The sequence below is a fragment of the Crinia signifera genome, chromosome 11, assembly GCF_055691185.1.
Source record: "Crinia signifera chromosome 11, ASM5569118v1, whole genome shotgun sequence".
Classification (NCBI taxonomy): Eukaryota; Metazoa; Chordata; class Amphibia; order Anura; family Myobatrachidae; genus Crinia; species Crinia signifera.
Genome location: NC_139227.1, coordinates 121,395,852 through 121,402,180, shown reverse-complemented (window position 1 = coordinate 121,402,180; position 6,329 = coordinate 121,395,852). Strand labels below are relative to the sequence as shown.

Genomic DNA, 6,329 nt, shown 5'->3' with positions numbered 1-6,329 from the left:
ATCGAAGGATCTATGCTCTCTCTATGGGGGTCGTGGACTGTGGCCCTTATTCTGGTTCACTGGCAAAGGCAACTTTACTTTTACATTGCAATATAGATCTAACTTTGAAATAAAACCCCACCCAAATCTATTTCTCTCTGCACAAGTTACATCTGCCCCACCTGCAGTGCACATGGTTTTGTCCATTTGAGAAGGAATTTGCCTTCCCCAGTGAACCAGAATAAGGGCCTGTATCTTCTGTATTAGACTGTGGGTACAGCCAGCCTTTGCTACATATCCAATAACCTTAGGCCTTGATTCTGGTTGGCTCACAAAGCAACATTAATTGGCAATTTGCGAGCCATGTAACTCCGCCTGCCACCCGTACGATTGCCCGCCCCGCTACTCGATGAATTTACCCGACCATCGAATGATTTCTGTAGCACTCTCAAATTTAAGTCACTCTCTCCTGACTTAGATTAGCGGCACCCTGCTCCGATAACAGGGCATGCAGCTTACATCCGGTGATGTCAGCCGCCCGCCCCCAGAAGGCAGTCGCCCATTCTGAAGCGCTCCTGAACCGTAACTTCCACCACTGGGGAGTCGCTGACGCTATTTTGCCCACATGCCCCTATCATGCCTCATAGCCCAGCCTCTTGCTCTCATCCACCCTAACTCCCACCCAGTAGGAGGAGACACTGACTCAGGGCCACCATCCTGTACTCCTGTGCTGCCACGCTGGACCCTCACCCACTGGCAGAAGCTGCACAGTGCCCCCCACCCTCCTCTGTAGTCCCCCTTATGCCCACACACCCCTATCACTACCCAGCCTCCTGTTTTCATGTGTCGTGACCTCCGCCAGTGGGGAGCCGCTGACTCAAAAACACCCTACTATACTATTACACACACACACACACACACCTCAACAACACCCCCCCCCCCCCCACACCCACAAATGTCACTGTACCCTCCACACTATCAATGTACATCTTACTCTGTAACCGCTTTTTAATTAAACAAAACAATACACACCCCCTTCCACATCATATGCTCTCTATCTAACACATTTCACCTATAACTCAAGCTGCAATACAGGCATCTTTCATACAATTCTAACCATAATTCTCACAATACAAACGTTCACAAATTAAGGGGGCGCAGCCCTTTACGCCGGTGTGAAGAGCACCCGTAGGGCGCGATGAATCACCTAGTTCATATATATATATATATATATATATATATATATATATATATATATATATATATATATATATATATATATATATATATGGAAGGATGGAAGCAGCACTCAGCAGACTGCAATTAAAATGTCCTTTATTCCAACGGTTTCGGGGTTACCCCCCGTCGTCAGGGATGGACACAGCACACACAGAATGATAAAACAAATGGCAATATATACACGTGAACACACCCCATCCCACCCCACCCCCCACCCCAATCAAGCACGCCCTGCACTCACCTGCCGGAACTGGGAGCGTCCCACAACGCCAGGTAACCTGTAAAGGTACTCATGGCTGTGGGCGTCCCTCAGGTCCAGCTGACAGACATAGCGGCGTCTAACACATCCCCTGGTTACCTCAGACAGCGGGTGTGCTGCGTGCAGGCAGCCGGAAACACCAGCCTCGCAGCTGCGCTTCCGCCAACCACTAGCACGCGCACCTCCAGCCAATCACAAGATGGCCGCCTGGAGTGTGACGATCTATGTAACTGCCGGAGGGCAGAGCGTTACTAGGCAACAAAAAGACAACAAAAAGCGGTAAATGGACACTGTGTCATCATAGTTAAAATGATGTATGGCAAGAGCGCCAATTATAGAGAAATAAAGATGTATCAGACCACATTAACAAATGAAGCAGAGAAATTTACAGAACATGTCGCCCAATGCAAACAAAACGACAAGTATAAAATAATATGGCAAGTTACCTGTGATAATAATGTGGCCAACAGCGGGGTCGACTCAACAAAACAGGTCAAGTCAAACCCACTGTGTGCCACATCAAGCAGATACAGTCACATATGGCTATAACATAGAATAATAAGAGTAAGAAAAGCATCGTAGCGTACACATGTTAGGATATATACCCAGACAAATTAAACAATCATGACATCAATAACAAACAGTTTCACAAGAAACACTGGAGCCCCAGTGTCTCATTAAGGCCCCCCGGGGCCAACGTGCCCAGATTAAAAATCCACCTGCTCTCGCATTGAAGTAACTGTTTGTTTCTGTTACCCCCCCTGAGATTTTTGGGGATATGGTCAATTATAAGGGATTTTATCTGATTGACTGAATGCTTGTGCGAGTGACAGTGACGGGCCAGTGGTTGGTCGCTGTGCCCAGTCTGTAAGGCTTGATTGATGGCTGTCCTATGTAGGGCCATGCGCTCCTTAAACTGGCGCTGGGTTTTCCCCACATAGGACAGACCACATGGACACGTGAGTAGATATATAACATACGTGGAACTGCATGTCAAAGGAAACTTTATCTGAAACACCTTCTGGGTATGAGGATGTTTAAAATTGGACCCAATGGTCATGGTACGACATGTGATGCACCCCAAACATCTGAAGCAACCATTTTTCCTAGTTAAAAAGTGGGACGGCACCTTTTTATCCCAACCCGTGATGTCCAACTTCACCAGGCGATCCTTAAAATTGGACTGTCTGGAGTAGCTGGGCAAAAGACGGGTATTGCGCAAAAGTGGCAGGTCTGGGTCAGAAGATACCACAGGCCACCACTTTTTGGCCTGGGCCGTGGTGGTATTACTATCCCAAGAAAAACGGTTGACCCATGGAATCCTCCCACCTGTATCTATTGTGGGTTTAGGTTTAACCACTAAGGTGTTATTTCTGGGGGTGGCCAAAACTTTGTCCCTGATTGGTATCAAGGAAGAGCGTGGATAACCCCGCTGGACAAATTTGTCCACCATGTCATCCAGCGCCTGGGGTACCTGGCTTTCTACAGATGTGATGCGCCTAACACGCAAGAGTTTCGAATACGGCAACCCCTTGCGGAGGGGTAAAGGGTGAGAACTGTTATGTCTTAATAAGGCGTTCCTGTCGGTGCTTTTTCTAAAGAGGGCTGTATGTAATTGCCCTTCACTCAAAAAAATGTCAGTGTCCAAAAATTGGACATTGGTAGCATCAATGTGTGATGTAAACTGAATTACACTGCCACTGTCATTGTGTAAAGAAAGTATGGTTTCCAACTCAACAGGATCTTTGGACCAAAAAATCAAGAGATCATCGATATAACGATAATACAATGATATACCATCACGGAGGATGTTGCCCTGGAAAAACAACCCCTGCTCAATTTTATACATAAAAGTATTGGCGTAGGCTGGGGCCACGGCCGACCCCATAGCCACGCCCAGCTGTTGAATAAAAAATTGACCGTTATACAGGAAATAGTTCCTGGTAATAACCAGGGACAGCAATGTAATAAACAGGTCTATAGAAGGACCACTGTATAAAGGGTTGTCTGTGAGCAAACATCTAACTGCCTCTACACCTGCATCATGAGGGATACAGGTGTAGAGGCTAGATATATCAGCAGTACAAAGACACGTCAGGGCAGATAAATCACAGGTGAGGTGTAAGTCCCTTAGAATCACCAATAGGGATGTGGTGTCCTTAAGGTAAGCTGGTAAGGCCTGGACACAGGGATTCAAATAGCAATCCAAAAACACTGAGATAGGGTGGTACAAGGACCCCCTGGCCGATACTATGGGGCGACCAGGGGGATCCTTGAGGCCCTTATGTATCTTAGGAATGGAGTAGAACAGAGGAGTCACTGGGAAGTCCACTGTTAGGGCATTCTTTAAATCTTGTGTAATGTCACCATCCCTCACTGCTTTACTCAAGATGGAGTCAAGTTCGACCTTAAAGCCCCAGGTGGGGTCTTTATCTAAGCGACCATAAGTATCAATGTCACTTAGCAACCGATCACATTCCTTCTGGTAGTCCTCAAGGGCCAGGACCACCACAGCCCCGCCCTTGTCGGCACTGCGAATGATGATATCCCTGCGGGCCGACAGGGAGTCCAATGCATCTTTCTCAGCCCTCGTCAAATTATGATGCATCGAAGGGGCAGGAGATTGTAGCAACTCAATTTGTTGATCCATAAGGCGTGTGAAGGTTTTAATTGTGGGGTTACTTGAAATAGGATCAAATTTGGATCTTGGCGCCATTTTCTTGAGTTTAAGGGGTATAGTAGAAGTGGAATTAACTTGATTGGCGTTTGGTGGTAATCTGCCAAAATAATCTTTCAACCGGAGGGCCCTGTTCAATTTAAAGGTGTCAACTTTCCACTGGAAAGGATCCCCTCTACGGGTAGGGATAAATGACAGTCCTTTCGCCAATACTTGAGTTTCCACCTCAGTTAGAATGGATGAAGACAAATTGAAGACTAGGGTTTTTTGCTCTTCTGAGAGCCTTTTCCTCTCTTCCCTGAGGTTTTGGCCTAAGCGTCTAGTCCTCCTTCCAGTTCTGCCAAAGGATCCCTGGAATACATAGCACGGGTTTGGGTCCCTAAAGGGAATCTCTCCCGGCTTGCATTGGAGGGACCTGATTCTGCTCCGCTCGTAGAATCACTTGTATTACCTGGATGTCTGTTACCTGTGGCCCTTGCACCGCGTTTTTGGTAAGGTCGGGGTCTACCTTGTGGCCTATTAGGATTAAGCCAATCGTAGACCCGTTTCTGGTCGTAGTCGGTTTGGACCTTTTTCAGCTTGTCCTGTTTAAATGCAATGTAATTGCTCTATGTGCAAAGTATGTAAAACTCCACCAAAAATAACTGAATATATGTCTAATACTAATAATGAAAATTTTAGTATAAATGAGTTTATTACATGCAACTCCAAAAACGTTGTGTACCTTCTAGAATGTCATTGCGGGGCACAGTATGTTGGGCGAACTAGCAGACACCTTAAAGACCGCCTAGCAGAACATGCCCGCAATGTCAAGAAGGGCTATGAACTGCACAGCGTTTCACTACATTTTAAGGAGAAGCATAATTGTGACATAAGGGGACTTAAATCCTTTTGTGGAATCAAACTTTGCAAATCTGACTGGAGAAAAAATGATATTGAAGAACGGTTGGCTAAGACTGAAATGAAATGCATTTTCTCTTTGAACACCATGATCCCTAAAGGGTTAAATGCAGATTATGAATATAAATGGCTCATATGAATTACAATGAGGTGGGAGGTGGGATCTGGGGTGAAATGTAATAGGATGAGAGATTCAGAAAGTGAGAGATTTGGTAAGAAATCTCCAGGTTTTTTTAAAGTGGCAATCATTGACACAGCAAAATCACACTGGTTTTGCTGTGTCAATGATTGCCACTTTAAAAAAACTGGAGATTTCTTACCAAATCTCTCACTTTCTGAATCTCTCATCCTATTACATTTCACCCATGGTGTTATTTTGTATAATATTAACCATGTTCCTTTTTGTGTTTTCTTCCCCTCACAAATGTCCGGCTTCATATGAGTTAAATACCAGTCAGATTACAATTATATGTGCAATTATAAGTGCTGCTGTGTATATGCCATTTTATTGTGCAAATTGTTTATCTTCCCGTTTTTTATAATCATGTTTTTGTTATTATCATGTCATTTTTATTTTTTATTGTGTAAACTTTTTATTGAAGATTATTTAAATATATTTTAGAAGTCTTTCAAAAATGTATTTTAAGCATACTGCAAAGCATTTTAGATAGAAACGTATTTTAAATGTCTGAAGCCGGGCTAGGTCAAATACGTGAGGTTTTTCCTGAAATTACGTGATTGGACAGGACCTCCTTAAAAGCACCTCCCGGCCCCGACAGCGGCACATCTTGAAAAAGGATATACAATATCCGAAACGCGTTGATGATCTAGCCGCCAGCGTCCAGCAGCATCAGCGAGTCTGACCTCTCAAGCGGCAACACACGGAGCCCCTCTGCCGGCGCTGTCTGCAGCACGCCAGTCACTGAGGGAACAGCCGCCGCCGATGGTCTACTCTCGCCACTGCCTGCTTCCATGAACTTTTTTAACCTTGTCTTATCGTTTGGATTTATATGGATGTCTTTGTATGAATAAACCTGCGTTTTACCTGTCACCTGGAGTCTGCTGGTAAAGAAACCTTTTTATGCACGCGAGACAGAACCTAAATGTAAGTCGATTTCATGCTGATATTTCCTGCCACTTCTCCGCTACCTTGAAGTCTTATAAAGAAACTCTTATGTGAACACCTGCTAGAATTAAATTGTAAGTCAAAGCTCTTATAGTACCAGGAAGATTTCTGATGCGGGGACTCTTATACATCATATACCAGATACACTT

The 6,329-nt window shown here is 44.9% G+C and overlaps 1 protein-coding gene across 1 annotated transcript in view; it reads right to left on the bottom strand.

Moving 5' to 3' along the window:
- The window catches only part of USH1C (USH1 protein network component harmonin), a 159,558-nt gene that overhangs the window by 144,045 nt on the left and 9,184 nt on the right, over positions 1-6,329 (bottom strand).